The sequence below is a fragment of the Ochotona princeps genome, chromosome 7 (genome assembly GCF_030435755.1).
Source record: "Ochotona princeps isolate mOchPri1 chromosome 7, mOchPri1.hap1, whole genome shotgun sequence".
Lineage (NCBI taxonomy): Eukaryota > Metazoa > Chordata > Mammalia > Lagomorpha > Ochotonidae > Ochotona > Ochotona princeps.
Window position 1 is genome coordinate 31,853,224 of NC_080838.1, and position 20,695 is coordinate 31,873,918.

General features: G+C 42.2%; 1 protein-coding gene across 1 annotated transcript in view; it reads left to right on the forward strand.

The window, feature by feature from the left end:
• Nucleotides 1-917: 917 nt before the first annotated feature.
• The window catches only part of NDNF (neuron derived neurotrophic factor), a 36,028-nt gene continuing 16,250 nt past the window's right edge, over nucleotides 918-20,695 (forward strand). Inside the window, exon 1 of the mRNA XM_004594534.2 lies at nucleotides 918-1,275. The gene's annotated coding sequence lies outside the window, so the exon portion shown is untranslated. The remainder of the gene's footprint in view (nucleotides 1,276-20,695) is intronic.

Genomic DNA, 20,695 nt, shown 5'->3' on the forward strand with positions numbered 1-20,695 from the left:
CTAATTAGGTAACTTCTTATCATAATTACCTAGTCAGCCTTAAAGGCTTCGAACACGTCTTTCCTTCACTGGGTCCCATAGGGCCTCTTTTCAATTGTTCAAACAGCTGCAGAGTTTCTGACTAGGAAAGGCTGGGTCCCAGAGCCGCTGGGGAAGGCTCCGGGATCAAGGGCTATGGTGGGCTGGCGTTCCGGTGGAAGTGGATCAAGAGTGCACAGTTTGCACACTGCCTCCTCAGCCAACCTCCCTCCTGGATTTCACACCGCCCCCCTCCCATTCCGCCCTCAAGGCAACCGCAGAGTTCCCCTCTATTGTATGCCCGCTTCTTCCCGACAGTGCCAAGGTCCAGAGCTCCGGTCTTGGGCTGGGGGTCGCCTGCAGTTTGGCCAAGGTCTCAGTGGGCCTCGCGGTCCTTGTCCCCAAGTGGCGGGAGGTAAGGACTGGGGCAGGCAGCCCGTGATGCTGGATCCTTGGGCTGGGCGCGCTTGTCTGTGAGAAAGATGGTGGGGAGTGTGTGTGTGTGTGTGTGTGTGTGTGTGTGTGTGTGTGTGCGCGCGCGCGCGCGCCGCTCGCTGGCGCGCCTCAGGAAGGAGGAAAGGAGGGGACAGAGTGGGAGGCAGCGGGCAGAGCTGGGAGGGAGGGGCGGGCAGGCAGCGGAGGGGTGGGAGGCGGAGAAGCTCTGCTTCAGCTGTGACACTCCAGAGCGAAAACACACTACAGGCTCTGAGCCGCCACTGAGTGCAGCGGACTGAGTGCAGCGGACAGAGCGCGCGCCGCAGTCGCCGCCGTTGTCGCCCGGTGCGCCCAGCTCGCCCGACGCCTCGCTTCCAGCCCCGAGCCGGTACTGCGAGCCTCAGAGCGCGGAGCCCGCGCCACCTCGGCCGGGCTCTGCAGCATCTTTCCGCCACCTTGCCACCTTCCCCGGCAGGCCCCGCGCCCTTTTAAAGGGATCTCCCGCCGCCTCGCAGCCCTGCCCGGGATTCCCCTCCGTCCCCCAGCCCCACGCTGCACCCTGCTGCAGTTCCCAGTAACTTCGGAGGCCGCGCGCGCCGGCCCAACGCCTGCCTTTGAAGTTTGCAGTGCGGACCGCAAAGTTGAGACACTCAGCCGACTGAATTTTTCTGTTATCTGCCACCGCCCCTGTCTCTAGTCCCCTTGGTGCCTGAATATTGGTGCTCTGCATCTTGGCCGGAGAGGGGAAAGTGGACTGTTTGGCACCCCATCCCACGGGGAGGGATTTTTCCGCTTCCCCTTAGGAAAAACTGAGTTTTCAAGGTAAGTGGAAATAGGAGCGCAAGCTTGCGGCTCCGAGACGCTGTGACTCGCCACCCCGGGACCTGGCGCGCTGAGCGTTCACGCCTGGGCGCTTGTCGCGGGTGGGAGATTGTGGCGCGCGCTTCGTGACTGGACAGGACCTGGCTAGGTTCTCGAGGGCAACAGAGCCAGAAGAGCTGAAGCCAAGAGGGATGTGGAGCGGGTCTCCTCCTGACGATTTTATGTTGGTGTGGAGGCTGGGTGGCCCCAAGCAGTATTAGGAGGTGGAGAGACTGCGCACAGGTCGGGGAGATGAACGGCCACTATGGATCCCGGCTGTGGCGGGATCGCAGAGCTGCAGAACCTTGATCCCGGTCTTGGCTACTTACTTTTCCCTACTACCGGGAGCGTGTTTATCTCCTTGAGGTTCGTGCTTTCTGGCCACCCTAGGGAAAGGAACTGGTGGGTTCTGCGCCTGGGGCGAGAAATGAGGATCGAGGCAGAGTGTGGAAGACGCGCGGGCAGAGGGCGGGCGCCCCTAGCTGCGCAGCTGGCTCCGGGATCTCCAGTGGTCTCCCATGGCGGTCCGCGACCCCCCACCGCTTAGCAACTAAATTGTCCCCCTGCTGGGTAGGCGAGAGCCTTTGGAGAAGCTAACCCAGGCTGATCAGAGGGCCTGAAACCCTTTCCAGACTTTGCTGGGAGAGCTTAGCAGCCACGGAGGGAACTGCCGTCCCGTCCCAACCGGCTCGGGGACCTCGCAGAGTCTGTGTGCCATTGAGGTTCGCTCTGTTCCGCCTGCCTTTCACTCCCGAGCTAAGGGTTGCGGCCGATCCAGTGCTCGGGAATCAGGGCGAGTGGTCTCAAATCCAAGCTGTTCTCTAGGGGTCCTTGGCAAACAGTGGACTTTGGGGTGCCGTTTCGCTTCATTGTGAGCATTTGGTTCCCACTTCTGCCTGCGGCCCCGCGCTCTAAAGCTGTGGGGATCGCAGGGATTGTGGGAGTTTGCCGAGCCCCGGTAAGCGGGCGCGGAGCTGTCCCTACATCTTCCAGGAGGACCTACTTAGAGGCGCTGTCCATCCTATCTTCAGGGTGCGGACGACTCCCTGACCTCGATACCTTGAGCGGGAAATGAACCTGAGCTAAGTCTTCTTAAACTTTTGTTTGTTAAGGAGTTCTTTCCCCACAACTTGGTTGGGTTGCTAAATATTTTATTTTTCGTTTTACAATTCCGCGAAGTCGCCAAGAAGCAGCTAGTTGTTTTCCTCAAATTGCACACCTTCCCGTGCACTGCCCTGCCTCTCCCCCACCTCCACCACACTCCTGCCGCCTCGCTGCCTGAACTCTTTTTCTTTTCCAACCGAGGGAATCTCCGCACCTCCTCCCCTCTCCTCCTCCCACCGGGTCCCTGCGCGCCCGTGAGAACCCCGGGAGTCATCAATGGAAATAAATAAGACTACTTTCCCTTCTCCCCCTTCAAACAAGTAAAATCCTCTCGGGCTCGGGGAGGATGAAGCCCCCTTCAGAGGGAGCGGCTGCGGAGGATTTGATGGGGTTGAATTGTTTTATTATCCTCAAAGAAGTGACGGGTGGAACCGACCAGGAATATGCGTGCGTGCGTGCGAGCTGTCTCCCAAGGGCGGTCTGTCTTTATTATTATTCATCAGTGTTTATTAAGAGTGATAATAAGGCCGTAACCCGAGCTGAAGCCTGTGTTTACACTCGCTTGGATTTTTATGTCAGTCTCTTATTTCATTGGTTTCAGAAAGTGAAAACACCGTAACCTTATTAATTCCTCACGCTCATTCTGCATATGGGATTAATCAGCCTTCAAAAAGATACTGTCATTTCACTAAAGTTCTAATCCACGAGTTTGCAGGAGGTTGCAGTTGTAGGAAATGCCATTTGCCTCAATCAGTCTCCCTAAAGTTACAAAAAAAAAAAAAAACCACTTGGCAACATAATTAATGATGGTCCCAATTCCCATTTTCAATCTAAACTTATATTCATGATTATATTAAAATATCCTATCATTTACTCTTCAAAACTGACTCTTAGGAATTTAAATTCCTGCTGTAGGGCCGGGGTGGGGATAGAGGGCAAATACTGAGCCTGAGAGGCCCAGAAGTTAGTGAAATCGGTACTACCTCAGAATGCTCTCAAAAACCCTCTACTTCTTCCTTCAAATAAAGGAATTCCGAATCTTTTCTCTACACAATCCTTAATTTAGTACATGCCCTAATCTACCACACACTTGCAGACTCGTCTATTAGTGTTTTCATTTTTGTGTCCAGATATTTTATTCATTAAACCCTGTGTGTCAAAGACTCAGGCTCAGAGTGGCAGTAACACTTTGTTTTAATTAGTAACTAGCATTTACAAAAAGAAGAAAGAAGAAGCAGCTAGAAGTCTGTAATGGGCCTAAATTGCTATGAATTATGTGTGGTTTAAATTACGCATTTATTTCAGCAGAAATGAAACCATGAATATAAAGCATCTTTTAATCACTTGCAGACCAGCTTTTATCTCTTCAGATGTAACACAATATATAATTGAAAAATATCCTTTGGAGCATGAGGGAAGCCTCCACGCTCAGGCTGTTTGCCCCTGGGTGAAGTGTGAGTGTTCTAACATAAGGACCGATGTCCTAACCTTGCCGAGCCATCCCGCCTTCCAAGCAGGCGTAGCAGGTTGATCTTCAAATAACTTGAGACGTTCTCCAGTCACTTCATGAGCCTGATAATTCAGATTGCAGTTCACTCGCCTGCATTTTCTAATTGGATTTTGTGGGTGGTAAGGGGGAAAAATTTGTTGGGGGAGAGGATAGGTTATCATCATGCTCTTAAAACTGTACTTATACGAAATACATAAAATGTGTTCCCTTTGTATAAGTAGAAAGTAAACAAGAAAAAATTAAAAAGGAAAAAACTCCAAAAAATTATCAAAAATGAAAAAAGAAAGGTGGAAATAAAGTGTGTCTGTAACCTTTTCTGTGTTTATTTTTACAGCAGCTCAATTCAACCTGTCCAGAGGTGAGAACACTTTATTTTGAAATTATGTTGTTTTTATGATTGTCATAACTAACCTCAGTTTTTCATGGTGGTATGATGGGGTGAGCAGGATTGGAGATGGAATGATGGTTTCTGAGTTAACAGAGCCTGGGAGCAGAGTGTGAGCTTCCATTTAGCTTGTGCTGCGTAGTTATCTTAACCTTTCCTCTCTGGTTGCTCAGCGGCAACGTAGCCCATTGGAGTGAACCAGTACTGTGTTCTCTAGGGTTAGTTGGTGCTCCCTCTGCTGTTTGAGGCTCTTGCTTTGGGAGCCTTGCACTCCTAGGAGCAACTTGTTAATGATTGAACTTCACTACAGTCAGTTGCTATCAACTGATCACTAGGAAGATAGTGTATCCAGAGTGATCTGTGTTGGGCCAAAGACAAGCATAAGCTTCCAAAGACAGTCAGTGAATTCATTCAACCTTGAAATAAAATCTAGAAACTCTAACTGTTTATTTTGGAATGAATATCCTTAGGAATATAAGTTATTCTTCTCCTGTTAGTTCACAGTCATTTCATTTAAGCCACAGCATTGTTGAGTAGTAAAAACAAACCACATCAAATTTTTGCTTTACAAACTGATTTCGAAACCCGAATTCTCTAGTATTTAAACGCTTCATTTAAAAAATACTTTGTCATGTATTCCATGAAGTTAGCACACATTCATTTTCTTTTTGTAACTACATGCCAAATGCACAATGAAATGACACCCAGGGTGCATGCGGTTATGATTTCATGTTAATTTACACTGAGAAGTAAAACATGCAAATATTTTTCTGATGCTGCATAAAAATAGCTACATGGGATGATATGGAAAAACAAGAAGGAAAATACTTTATTGTGCCATACATTGATGTGTTGACTGTGGATTCAGTTACGTTTCTGATACTACGCTAGTTCTGTATCAGCAGTTGTTTGGAGGTATGCCCCGATCCGTATATTCTTTGCCACTCTCTCAGTGACACCTGGCACCTGCTGTGCTGTAGTCATCGGTGCCCAAGTCTGAAACACAGTATGTGTACTTGTGGCTGTTTGCCTTCTTTATAAACACACGACCCAAAGGAGGATTATCCACACCGTCTCTCTTCGTTATGGTATTTTTCTGAACATTGCACAGCAACAAAGCCATGAATTTAAGTCTTTTGAAATATATGGAAAACACAATGTTAGTAAGTACTATAATATGAATTCCTCCAAAACTAAAAAAAATGTGTGACTTGTTTTTTCACTTTAGAAATTAAGGGCAGTGAATTTCATGAGTGTCGAGTGGAAGCAAACAAGAAATGTTGCTATAGATTTTTCCCTTTGGGATGAAGACAGATTTGATCACAGAACAGCTGGATGTAGGGTCCTGTTACAGTATCAGTTTATTTTTTCCCCAAGAAACTCACTGAGATAGATTTGATGTAAACTTCACTTTAAAATACAGACTCCAAGTGTATAAGAAAAGTATGGAAACTTCCAGGATTACATGCTATTATGCCTTTGATAATTTCTGCCCCCTTTGGATAATAACTCATTTTGATAAATAGATGACTCATTTTTGCCTATCGTTTGTTAATTTTTTTCCCTGTGGCAAATTTGAACCTGACACTTTCAATGTTTCACACATATCTGTGAAATATTTTAGTATCACTGGGAAGACTGGGAAGACTGCAATGGACTTCTTAAAATTTAACAATGAAAAAAATATTGCTGAATATAGTAGTATGAATGTATGGTCAACATCTTTCAAATTTCTCATTTTAAAAGAATTCTCAGCCTTTTTATACTAGTAAGAAAACAAAAACCTTTTTAGAAATAATCAGTTTATATAAAGTTTGGAAAAAATTTTATAGAAACATGATTATGCATGATTAGATGTCAACTCATTTAAGGACAAATTTCTTAGACACTGCTTCTTCAGTATGAAGACCTTTAAAAATAATCAAATCACAAAAAAATCAAGTTAGCAATACGCATGCATTTTTTTCTAATTGGAATGATTTCAGCTAATATCACAAATAATAGTGTCCAGCTGAAGTAAATGGAGACTGTACAAGTTTCTGTCTGCGTTTCTTCTCTCTGAGAGGAAATTGAGGTAAACACTGTCCTTTTCCAGCTGTGTGCTCAGAGAGCACATATCCACAATCCAAAGACATCAACAAGAGTATGGCCCATATTCAAATGGTTTGTTTTTTTCAGTAACTGAAAATCCATCATAGCTCCATCTTGTTTTCTGAGACAATGTCCTCAAATATATAGATGCAATAAATATTGAGACTGAAATAAGTAATAAAACACGAACTTGGAAACACTTGTGAATTTTTTTTAATCTTGTTTTTGAAATCACAACAATTGTTTTTTTTAAAGATTAGGCCTAGAAACATGTCACGGATGGCAAAGACAAAGTGGTGTATCTGAACAGAAGACCAATGGGGGCGGGGCATCTGGGTGTTGCTTCCGGAAAATCTTTCGTATAAAAAGAAAAAGGTAGTGCAAAAGGGTCTGGTTTGCTCAGGATCAGTTTCTCCAGTTCAGGTGCTACAGTTACTAGATGCCTCCCAGGTGGACATTGCCATAATTTACAACACACCTTGTAGTGGAAAGTAAGCTACCGTAACCAATATCCATCTCAGAGATGGCTTTGATGATTTTTCTGAGTTTAAGGCATATGTATCCGAAGCACATTAGCAAAGCCAAGTGGAGATTATGCAATGACTTCAGTTTATTTTATGAAATGTGTTTCTTATTGAATTGTCAGACACACACACACAGACACAAATGTACTTAATCCATTTGAATTATCTCATTGAAAACTACATTTAAGCACACACAGTTCATTTTTACCCATATAGGTTAGCCTATGTATGTGTGTACATGAGCACTTACATTAATGGCACTCCATGTATAACTTCATATTAAATTGTAGCATTCACCAGAAGGCACTGACATTTTCCAAAGCTTTCATTTTAGGCTGATTCAGAAGTAACTATCCTGTAACTGAAGAATCGCTTGTTGCCATGATGGGGGCAGAAATCAGAAACAGCATAATAGTTAAAGCATCTTGCAACAAACTGCCATCTCCCTGTCTCCTGAGTCTCCAATGTGTCAATTCCATGGGTTATCCTTCCAAATTTACAAAAAAATAATGGACGGTGAAGGCGTTTTTTTTTTTTTTTTTAATGGAAACAGAAAACTGCCTTTTGCGTGGGATATAAAAATGTAACACTCATACATACCTGAAGTAACAGTATGCACTGTACTAGTAGATGACCTTGGACATTGCATGACCAATAGCCTGAGAAGTCCTGGCGAATCGACCCTACAACCACAAACTTCCATGGCCTCTGAGAGTACAAGGACCCAAACAGTAGATATGAGTTCCTTGGGCCTCTACTTTTATGGATCGTCTATCCTTCTTTAGTAAATGCCTACTTTTTTAAAGATTTATTTATTTTTATAAAATAAATGCTTTCCCAGGCCACAAGCAGGGAGCTGGATGGGAAGTGGAGCAGCCGGGATTAGAACCGGCACCCATATGGGATCCCGGGCTTGCAAGGCAAGGACTTTAACCACTATGCCATCACTCCGGGCCCATAAATGCCTACTTTTACCAAGTTCTTCCTCTGATAACTTTCAAATGACTCTCTGGGCTTTCTTTACGAGCTACACTTAGAGGGTCTCCAGCTTGGTTGAAAGCACTACTGTCACCATCTTGGAATTCCTAACTTTTGAACAAGGAATCTTGCATCTGTCCCCACAAATTTAATCACTTGTCTTGATTATGACTTGGTATGAACTCAAGGCATAACATTTAATGCCATTCAGATGTTACGATATTTGAGATCTTCCGTGTAAGATTAAGCCCAGTGAATATTTGCATTTACAAGCAACCTGTGTTTTAAGCAAAATGAAAAATGCGGGATACTCTTAGGCAATTGAGATGGAGCTGTCCCACTGCCTCTCCAGTCACAGGGAACAACAGCCTGTTAGCATTCACTTTGAGAGCAGAGGTCTCTTTGGGGAAAGTCCTCTTTGCCTCATTGCGTTGGGTGTAAGAAGGAAATGTCAGAAGACTTAATGATACCTACTTTAAGATGTAAAGATAAAAAGATTAGGTTTTATGACTATTAGTTTTGTGACTTATACAAATTAATAAGGTCACTCTAAGTAAATTAGGTGGACAATGAACAACAAAAGATGACAAAGGTGATGGCTTCTATGAAGTAAAATGAAGATATTAAAAAAAACACAAAATAAAAATAATGGCATCTTTATTAACTCTGTCCAAAAATGTCCCGATAGTAATTTGGAAAATGTGTCATCCATGCAGTTCTATTATGTGTGTTTTTCATGAACTTTTGAAGTTCATGTTAGTCTTTAAAAGGCGGGAGGGAGCACCAGTATTGACACTTTTGGTTGTGATGTAAATCTGCCTGAGCCTCTCCCCTTCCTGCCTTCCAGCCTGCCAGCCATCATTTACACAAATTCTGTCCCAATCATAAAAGGCAAACTAGGTTATCCATTTGCTTTTGCAAGTGTCTTGTAGCCATGAAATCTCTTCTTAAAGCAAATCCCTTCTTTTCTACAGCCTTCCTCTTAATTAGTCTAAATGGCCAGCCATTCTAGTCTGGGCATTAAAATCCCCTCAAATACACTGTTGAATATTCTTACTTCTCTCCCCCTCCCTTCCCCAGTCCTATTTGATCATCAGTTCCTGTATAGACAAATCTTTTAGCATACCTTGGACACAAGTTATCTGCAGAAAGGATTAATATAACATTTTCTTTAGTAATTAGAGTATAGTAAGACAATTGTGGATGAGAGCAATGAGTGGTAAACTTATTAGAGACAAGTAAAGACTGAAACCTATTCCAAGACTATAGGATGACTCTAACAGTGAAAAGTTAATGAGTTGTAACATTTCTTTTGAAGTTAGATGTAATCAGTGATTCAGCTGTGTAATTCTATTTATCATGTGGCATTCTTGAAAGGTAAGAGTTGAATTAGATCAATTTTAGACTTGTTAAAATACATAATTTAAAAAAATTATGTAAAATCATATCTTACAATGATAGTTATTATACATATATAAAAGGATATTCCAAGTTTTCTACGCATGTTAAATATGAGAAAAAAGTCAGGGAAAGTATTTACACACACACACACTCATTCATATTAACAATCAGCCACAGGGTGCAATCTATTAGTTTTAAAAATCTCTGTACTTAAAATGTATTCACCTCTGCAAAACCATGGCAACCAGGAGGCAGTTTGGAAACCTTCCCCCACTTGATAGGCTCTTTGTCATGCAAGGACCCTTGAACACCTTTGACTCTCAGTGCTTTCCAGCTGCAGCCTCTTCCTTGGTGCTTCCCTTTCTAACAACAACATATATATGGTAGGAGGAAAACCACACCTAAGTGCTGTCTATTACTTCTTTGGGGAAAGGACAACATAACTGTGGCTGTATATTCCCATAACAAGTCACTATTTGTGGCTTGTCATCTCTTTATTGTAGGGTTATGTACTTGTGTTATTTCTTCTTGATTTGCTATAAACTGTTCATTAAAAATGACTGTGGGATCTGGCAGCATCATCTGCCTCTCAGAAGTGTCATTTTCTTTAATCACCTCTTAATCCAGAAATAATAATGCAGAACATCCCAGGAACTGATCCTGATCCGCAACGCTCTAATCTCAACACGTGCCTCTTCAATCCTTTGCGAGCTCAGATGCCTACAAAGCTGGGCATGTTCACCTTGGAGCTGATTTTATCCATCTTTATGTATCAAACAGTTTTGATGTCCTCAGATATGATGGATCAAGGCTAACAAAAGCAATATTGAGTTTACTGTTTCTGTGATTTTTTAAAAATCTGACATCTTGACCTTTCCTAGCCTAGCCAGTCTCTCCTTGCATGAGCTGCTAACCTTTATCGGATAGGTTTGGTACATAAAGGCAGAATAAGTCTGATGCTGAAATTCACTCATATTTCTGCTTTAACAATAAATCAAACACATGCAATTTTGCTACTGAACAAAAGTTCTGCAACTAGTTTGAGAAACTGGCTTACACTATTATCAGATAAATAGAAACTTTTGAATTCTAAAATAATAGTCATATTAATGGTTTCACTTGATCTCATAATTGTCCTGGAAATAATTGCCTCCATTTCTTAGACATAAAAATATTGGAAGACTTTAAGAGAGTCACACAAAGGAAAAGAAGACAAAAATAATTTAACTATGCTTTCTTCAATGCAGGTCTTGTAGACTGAGTGATCTTTTCTATTTTGCCTTGGTAGTAACTTTAAATGTATTTTTATGTATTTGAGGGGCAGAAAAAGACAGACTCTGCAGATAGAGCTTCTGTAGGTTGGTTCTATCCCCATATGTCTGCAACAGCCAGGGCTTGGTAAGACCTAAGTTAGGAACTGGGCACCTAATCTGAATCTCCTATGTGGGTAGGTGGCAAAGACAAATCATCATTTGTTGCCTCTCAGGGTACACATTAATAGGAAGTTGGAATTGGGAGCTGACTTACGACTCAAAGCCAAGCTTTCTAACAGGTGTGTGGGGGAGAGAAGGGATTCTCAACCTGCATCATATCTACTTGCCCTGATAGCGTTGTAATTGTCCCCAAACAGGAATGAATAGAATAGAAGTAGAAATTGAGCTAGAAGATGATGATAGAAAAGAAGAAAGGAGAGCCCATCATTTAAGCATGGGAGTTTGTAAGCAGATTAGACCCCAAAATAAAGGAAAGCCAAAGTCACATGTGAGTCCTGAGCAAGGAGGGAGAGTGAGGCAAAGGGAAATGATTTAATACTTCTCCTTTTGTACTGGGTTCTCCAAATTGTCGGAAATTAGCATCCTTGACGAGTACGATCTGGCCTCCCAAAGATGTGTTTTTGTTTGGTAGCTGGACTTGGATTTTTTAAGAGGTCTAGTAGAAGAAATACATATTTAAAGACTGTTATTGTTATTTTTTGTTATTGAAAACAAGGCAACTACATACTCGTATGTCTGCCTTTCATTTCTTATTTTTTCCTGCAAATAAAAATAATTTAGGATTTAATTATTTTCACTAAGGCCTGTGTCGCATCTATTCACTTGTGTATTTGAGGGCCGTACTATAGTTATCTTATTATTACTTCTTGGTTGTGTTGTGTACTTTGACACTGCAGGCACCCTGAGTCCTCCATGTTTTTCAGGTGGTGGTTCTGACAAACTGCTGAAGCCAGGCAATAGGGAAGTCAGATCCAACAGCTATGTGGGAATACGAGCTTCAAAAAGTTCATGAAGCTGACACCTGCTTAGCACAGTGTTTTTGAAGCTCCTTATGCCACCCACGTTTGAGGTCCAGCTCTGTGTCTAACTCCAGCTTCCTACCAGTTCACATCTTGGGAGGAAGCAGGTTCTAGTTCAAGAAGCTGAGTTGCTGCAGCACATCTGGGAGATCCATAATGAGTGACTAGACCCTGGCTTCAGCCTGACCCAGCACTAAGGCATTTGGGCAGTGAGCCTGAGGATAAAAGAGTTGCACCTGCCTATCTCTGTCTTACTACCTTTCAAATAAAGTAAGTAAATAAATATATGGATTTTTAAAATCCATGGCAAAATGATGTTAAAATAAAGTATAGGGGCTGACATTGTGGTATCACAGGTTTTGCCATCTCCTGTGGTGCCACCATCCAATATTTGAGTGCCAGTTGGAATCTCAACTGCTCTGTTTCCATCCATCTTCTTAGTAATGTGCCTAGCAAAATAATAGAAGATAATCCAAGTGCTGGAGCCCCTGCCACTTAGGTGGAATACCAGGGGTGACTTCCTGGCTTCTGGCTTCAGCCTGACCTGGTCTAGAGCATCGCAATTGCAGCCCTTTAGGAAGGAATCAGCAAGTGGAAGATCTCTGTATTTCAAATACATAAATAAATCTGGGGGAAAATAGAGTGTGAATTTTCCACCAGCTTTATGAAGCAAGATTAGGCCTGTGGAATAAAGGTAACTTCTTTTTGCATTGCACTTATTGTCCTATAGCAGTCAAAATGATAGTATTTTCTTTATTAGTAGTGTTTTAAAACTCCAATTAAGTATATGAATAAATCAAAAACTTTGCTGAAACCTTAAATCTTGTCACAATCTCCCAGATGACCCATTGATCCACACTGGGTTTGAAAATAAACTATTCAGAGAGGATGGATTTTTACTTTACGTAAAGGAAGCAGAGAAGAGAGAACACCAAATCCGCATGGATATAGCAATAATCATAAAGAAAAAGGGGGAAAGGATAAGTGAAACATTTAATCCACACTTCTCCCTAATCAGATGTTTAAAATATTTAAACCCAGGCAATGAATGAAAATTGGCAATCATAAAGCTGGAACAAGCAAAATAGCAGAAGTAGAAGAATAGGCAAAGTGGCAGGAGCATCAGAGCAGAGGAAGCAGCCTGTGCTACGGCTTGCAGGAGCAGGGCACCGGGAGCATGCAGGGCCTGGGTCTGACGGCAGGAGTGGCAGCGCAGGGAAAGGGGGGCACGTGCACCAGGAGCTTCATCCTCAGCACCAGTTTTGTATTTGTTTGGCTTTGTTTTGTGTTTTTGTTTTGTTTGTTTTGTAATTTTGGAACAAAGGCACAAAACAGGTTTTTGTTTAGAAAGGTAATAATGCTAAGTGCCACTGAGGAGAGAGGTTGGGAATGAGTATGACGGCAGGAAGGTAGAATGCAAGTCATGAAGAATTTAAGGTACTGACGCTTTGGCTGGAGAAAAGAGACCAAATTGGAAAGGACATGCAGCAGAGAAATTGGCAGGGATTAGTGACTAAGTGGGCAATAACGCGAGGTCTTTGGTTTGGTAACTGAAAGGATTTTGTGGGACTGCAATAAATTGTTCTGATTTTCACCCAGCACTCAGTTAATTCTTCAGCAGCCTCGTCAGGAATCACTGTTGCATCAATGAGAAGGAACCCAAGGCTCTGGGTGGTTCTGTTAGCTGTGCAGTCACAATGGTACAGAGATGTTCCTGGCAGAGAAAGGAGCGGGACTGAGGATCCTTCTAATTCAAGCCTTCCTCCCAAGTTGGGCTTGCAGGGGCCAACAGTGGGTTGTTTTTCTTGACTATTGGGTGTCTGTGTATCAGAAAAGGAAGAGATGTGCAGACTGAACCTTGAGGAATTGGCAAACAGCCTGCCCCAACTGCCTTGCACAATTCAGAAGTGTCAGAGATCTTTCTGATGGAAAGGATTTCAAATCACCTGAATTTCTGCTGCTTATCTCTTTGAAAAAAGTCTAACTCATAAGCATTTATTTAATACGTACTGTGTGTAAGAAGAGTCAAAACAGGTACCTAGGGTGGATAACATTGAATAAAAAGTAATTTTTGGTCATAAACTGTTGTCATTTAGCTTCATGAAGAGATCCTCCATAGGGAGGAAAAAAAGATCCAAAAAAATAATAATTTAAATGATATAAGAAAATACGTAAGAAACGGTGTCTCCTGCTTTGCTGGAATGTTAGCACTTGGGGTCTTACAATAGGCACTTACTAACCATTAGTTGACTTACTGACAATGTACAGAGAAAGCTCAGATAACTAAGTCAACACCACACCACAGCAAGAGATGTTACGGCACTCAGTGTTTTTGATAACTCACCCTGGAAGTTCAGGAAGCATCCTTTCTCTTCTGAAAGCCCTCTTCCTTTTAAAAACCCTCCTTGCCCAGTGAAACTGCTGGATATATCTTGACAACAGGATATTGGCTTGTCTGCCTCTGTCGGTACCACAATGTCAGGATACACTTAAATAGCAGAAAGATGGACTTATGACTGCTTATGAAGGACTATACTATTGTAACATTAAAGGGGAAATCAGTGAGGGGGGTGTGAGGGATTTTGGGGAGGAGGTAAGGGAAATCCCAGAGCTTATCAGACTGTATCATTAAATTAAAAATAAAATAGAAAAACAAAATAAAAACACTCTTTTCAGTGGGAAGGCTTTAGGAGATAAACTCTGTTTTGAAGCTGCAGTCTCCTTCCCTGTAATGCTCTACTGACACAGCTGGAATTCCTCTAATCCAGCCTTCATCTGATAATGGGTCTGCCAGCAGCTTAACACTGGCTGGCCTCTCCTCATCCAGCAGGGCTGCTGTGCCCTCCATGAGCCAGCACCTGCTGCCAGACCCATAGCTGTTGTTTGTCTACTTGGTGGCTGATGGCTGCTGTCAGCTCACAGGTGAGGCCCGAGGCTACGTGTGAAGTTTGGGAGGCCAATATCTGTCCTTCGCTTCTCTTCCTCAGTGTCCTCGTGTCCTACATCCCTTCTAGTTCCAACCTCCAGGGGCTCCACACGGCTTGTCTTGCTTCTCAGCCCTTGCTGATGTGTTAGTTCCTTAGAGAGGCCATCTTTGACCATTGGCCAGGTGACTTCCTTTTCGTTCAGACTTCCTTCCCCTCACTGTTGTTTCCATGTTGCATTTTCTTCATCATGTACCTGCCTTTCTGAATCACTGGTTGTGCTGAGCTGCTCACTTCTTTGCTGAGAGGGTATTCTCCAGGCACAGGCCAGTAACATGTTGGACACAGCTGTACTCTCAGGAGCATAGGCAATGCCCATCACAGAGCAGATGTGCCAGTGTCCATCACAGAGCAGATGTGCCACAGTTACCAAATCCTCCCATTAACTCTAGTTCTACCTTGCTTGCTCCCTGAAAGTGTGTCCTTTGTCACTGCCTTGTTCATGGTATCACATTTTATTACATCCCCAGAAACTGAGTCATACACGATTCTTTGATTACAAGTCTATGTAAGTTATAGTCCCGTGTCTGGAAGATATCACTGGAAGAGATGCCAGAGTGAGTTTTAAAGCCAGGCTTATGGAAAGAACGGAAGTCTCTTTGAATCTTAAAATTCAAATGCTTTGTTTTGATAACATGGACAACCTTTTGAATATTTAAAATTCTTTGTTGAAATAAATGTACTACTTGAAATAGATGGAAAGTACATATAAATGTGGTATATCAGGGACTGGGATGGCAGCACAGTGGGTGCCACATCCTGTTTTGTGACAATATCTTATTTTGGAGCACGGGTTGAAGTCCTCAGCTGCTTGGTGTCCTATCCAGCTTCTGGCTAATGTGAAGACAGCAGAAAATGGCCCATATATTTGAGGCCTTGACACCCATATGAGAGACCCAAAGGAGTTCCTGGTTTCTGGCTTCAGCCTAACCAGACTGGGGTGTTGTGAGTAGTTGGGGAGTGAACCAGTGGATGGAAGATCGCTCTCTGTCTCTCTCTCCCCCTCTTATCTGTTATTCTGCCTTTCAAATAAAGTAAGTAAATGTATCTTTTAGAATTGAATAGATAAATGATAAAAGGATTGTTGCTTATAGAAGATTGAAGAGGATAATAGTTTTCCAGACTTTTCCCTGCCAGAGTATTCTTTCAAGTTTTGTTTTTTAATTTATTTCATTTATTTGAAAGGCAGAGGCACAGAGAAAGAGCTGGAAAGCTCCCATCCATTGGTTTACAAGCCAAATGCCCTACAACATCTGATCTGGGCCAGGAGCCAATAGCCAGGGGCCAGGAACAGGAGTTCCATCCAGGTCTCTCATATGGATGCCTGGGACCCGAATGCTTCTGCCTGAAGAGCACACATCAGAAGTTAGCTGGAACAGAATACAGGACTGGGACTCTAATGCAGGTACTCCAGCATGTGATGAGGGGTCACAAAGGCCATCTCAACTGCTCTTGCCCAATCTCCTGTCACGATCCTTAAACTTTCAACTTTTATGTCATTATTAGGCAAAGCTCATAATAATCACAAGGTAGAAAATACATTGATTAGTCAGTTTAGCTCATCAATTCTTCCAAATTTATTGAGGACTTGATAAATATACGAATGAAATGTATGAAAGAATCTATTTTCCATGTTTATCATGAGAAGATACTCCAAAAAGTTCATTCCCGGAAAATGGAAATGAAGATAAGTTTATTTTGGTGCAAAATATTTTGAAGGCATTTACATGTTTGACATATATATTTTTCATGAACTTTTAAAGATTATACATATGCATAAATGTCAACTTTTTGAACCAAAATAAACTTACCTTTTAATGTCATTTCTCAGTAACCTTGTTTTTCAGGTGTTTTGTATTATACTTCAGAACTTGGTACCCATTCTAATGACCCTGGATGCCCTGGTGATTGTATTTGGTTAGCTTCTGGTCTTTTTTCCCTTAAGCTCACTTCTCGCCCATTCCTGCCTTAAACTTGTTTAGCTCTGCACCCCATATTATCCTGCTGACTTCAGGATCCCTGCATAAATGAATGATATTGCCATTCCAAGAGAAAAAACCTGAAAAAATTCTTATTCTCTTGATTTTAATCCTACTGATCATGTCTAGTTTTTGTTGTCCTATAAAGAATACATGACGTATCTTACTGAAAATTTTCTTCTTAGTTAAAATGATTATTTGAAAGTCAAAATTTTAAGGCCTGGAGCAATGGCCTAGTGGCTAAATCCTTGCTTTCCATGCGCCAGAATCCCTTATAGGTGCAGGTTCATATCCTGGCTGCTCCACTTCCCATCCAGCTCCCTGTTTGTGACCCTGGGAAAGTAGCAGAGGTTGGCCCAAAGGCTTGGGACCCTGCACCTGTGTGGGAGACTTGGAAGAAGCTCTCGTCTCCTGGTTTGTTTTGGCTCGTCTCTGACCATTGTGGCCCCTTGGGGAGTGAACCAGAGGGTAGAGGATCTTTCTCTCTGTTGCTCCTTAAAAAAAAAAGTCAAAATTTTAGAGTACTACACAGAGCAGGAATTAATCATTTGCTGGTTGACCATGGCAAGCCGTATGTCATCTTCTAGGCTGTGATGTGCTGTTACTAAATGCTACTGGCAAATCATTCTTACTCTGTAGAATTACCCATCATTTAAAATTGGAATACCCTGACTTTGACCCTCTTAGGAACTACGTACACATCATGAGGATCAGAGAATCAGGGTGACAGAATGGAAACTACCCAAATTCTTGGCATATTGCATTTTTACATTGCTTTTCTGTATTAATTTAATTTCCTTCCAGAAAGAAAGTTGGCAGGCAGTAAGAGAAGTGTTAGTGGAGGTTGGAATCACTGCAGCTTAAATGCATGTGCAAGTCCCTAATCCATAGATTATTGACATAATGAACTCTAAAGCCTTTCATAATCATGCCATTATGTAACAACTGCCTGCATTTGGAGAGATTTAGTGCATAGGTCCTGTGCATCATGCCAGTTCCACTTTATTGGGTGGAGTTGGTATATTTCATGTGCACTCTACAGTTACTGCAAAATGAAAGCACAGCTAGCACAAGCCAAGAACCAGTCCTTACAGGAGACTGTGAGTTGAATTCTATCTGCTTTGTTTCCACTCTTCAAATATGGAACTACCAAATCACAATATTCTGTATATCCCTCCAATTTTCCATCATGGTAGAAGATATATGAATTTAAAGAACAATATACTAACTTGAGAGAACACTCATTGTTTACAAAACTATAAAACAAAATAGTTTACTGTTCTGTTTCTGCGGACTGCTCAGGGATCCTGGTTGTCGTTTCGATGACCCTGGATCCTGCAAGGCAGGAATTGGGCTTCTTCCATCCCACATTGTAGGTCCAAATGGGGGTGGGTGACCTCAGAGTTCTTGGCCTCTGAAGGCACTCCTTTTCCCCCGTGGTCTCCTTGGCAGTAGGGATGTAGTCCTCGGTGATCGTACTGATAGTCCTTGGTGAAGCTTTGGGAGTCTTCAGGGTTGGGATACAAGCCTCCTCCTGTCCCCCTGCTCCACTCTGGGATCCCCTCCTGCTGTATGTGTATGACCTCCTGTTAAGAGGTTGTTAGGATTGCTCCTGATTCCCCCCACATGTCTTTGTAGTTTTGCTATTGTCTAATGCTGACTCGAGTCTGCTGTCTATGAGTTACCAGTTATGATCCTGACGGGTTATACTTCCCCCGTCTTCCTCACACCTACTGGGGTGATGTAAGATTCCTCTGCTCTCCCTCCCCATTTCCAAGTATTATAGGGCCTTACAAGTTTATTAGGTTTTACAATTCTTGATGTAGATCATAAGCAATCTGACTCATATCGATAAGGAGAGGAGCTTTCTCTGGCCCTTGCCTGCTACCAACTTTGGGTCCCCACCCTCTTTTGTAAGGACCATCAGGATTGCTCCAGAAACCCCTCATAACAAACAAACATATGAACAAACAAACTAGAATAGATAGACAGAGAACAACTAGGAAAGCTTAGAAACAGACAGGAAGTGGCCAGCCCGGATGCACTTATAACTCACTGGGTGGGACACAAAGATCAGTTACTCCTCTCTGGGGTGTTGAAGATTTCTCTGCACACCCCTCCCAAAAATGTTCACCTAAACTGTTGACATTTGTCCTATTAAAGTTACAGAGTTAGACTACCCGAAAAACAACCAGGTTCAGCAAAATCATGCTTCAATGCTATAAAAAGCTAAATACTAACATTGAAATAGACAAGAGACAGCTGAATAGCAATCTATAGCCATTTTAAGGTATATAGAACATGGTTGAATATAAACCAAAATTGAAATGTCTATGAGGAAATCACAGGTTGTGGTCAAGAACATGCATTTCCCTAGTAACATATTGGTTAATCAATACCATGTCAATTAATGCCATAATGTTGTAAATGGTTGTAAATATTATGTTGGGTTTTTTACTTGATTGGGATGATACTCTGCTGGTTCTACCTTCAGACCAGAGATGGTCTCACCAAGAAGCCATTGAACTTACCAGGACAATAAGATGCTGGACTTTATGATTGGTCAAAACCTCCAATGAAAGAATCTCAACTGAATTTGAACTATGGAAATGCAACAAGGTGGAGCAATCCACCATGGGTGGGGGGAGGGTTTGGGGGGGGGGGGAAATCCCAGTGCATAAAAAAAAATGTGTCACATAATGCAATGAAATTAACAAAATATATATATATATATATATATATATACACACTCAGAAAAAAAAATAAACAACAACAACAACAAAAAACAAAGTAGTTGCTGAGAAGTTTAGCTTTTCTGCTTTTGCATTTCTGCCTTGAGGGAAACTGGTCATTCCAGATGAAAACTGAGGGCTTTCTAATGCTTTTAATTCTTAAAATTTTATTTTTTAAAACAGTTACATTATTTTATCTTATTTTACTTTTATTTGGTAGAAAAACACAAAGAGAAAGAGAGAGAGAGAGAACTTTTTTACTCCCCAACTGCACCAAACTGCCAAGGTTTTCCAGGCTAAAGCCAACAGCCTTTGCTGGGAGGCAGAAACTCCATCCAGGTTTCCTTTGAGGTGGGAGGAGCCCTATCCCTTGAGAAATTTTTGCCTCCTAGGATGCACTAGCAGGAGGCTGGATGGGAAGCAGAGCACCAAGGACTCAAACCAACACCCTTACATGGGATGCAGATATTCCATGTGTTGTTCAACCACCCAGGCCACAATACTCCCCTCTGCTCTAGGGTGGAAAGACTCCGAGGCTCCTGGGGCTGGAGGGAAGCAGTTCAGAGCAGATACAGAGGCCCGCCCCTGACCAAGGCCACAGTTTTTTTTCTTTCCAGTTAGCTCAAATGATCCAGATTTATTATCAGATGTGGCATGGATGAGCCAAATGAAAACAAATGTCCTTGAGTTTAAAAATAGAAGTTAAAAAGACTAAATATTTGCATTTGAAAAGGAAAATACCAGAAATCTCTGTAGCCGATCATTCCTTGAAATTATCCTCACTAAATTATAATCATGCACTTTCCACTCTGTATAATTAAACACTAGGTTTCATCTGTTCCAGACACATTTGCTTTGAGTAAGTCATAATGACCATCCTTATTTTTGGTCACTGTAAATTTTTTCAAGTGTATACCCTGCACACGATCAGGCTCATTTGCTGTTTTTAAAGTGAATCTTAATGATACTCTGCATTTTTTAATTGGATACTTTTCAAGACATATTTACATGAATAAATATGATCTTGGGTTTTATAACATTTAATTTTTAGAAGAGCTTAATGGTGTTTATGGCAAATACATTCTTGTGTCTCTGCAGGGAATTTGCAGGGTCTTTGTTGCCAATAAGAGAAGTGAGAAAGTTTGCATTACCATTATCATAGGTAGACAGAACTGTTGACATCTGTTTTGAAGAATCCATGGTGTTGAGAAATGTCACAGTGCCCTCATTAATATCATGCCTGACTTTCAGAGAACCTTGAGTAGTTATATAACAACCAAAGTGAACCAGATGGGAAAATTCCTTGCATTGACAAGTTACTGTTAACTAAACAGCTGTCCATAATTACTAAAGGTATGAGTGGCCATTTGGCTCCAGGTAAGTCACCTGTCGGTGTGCCT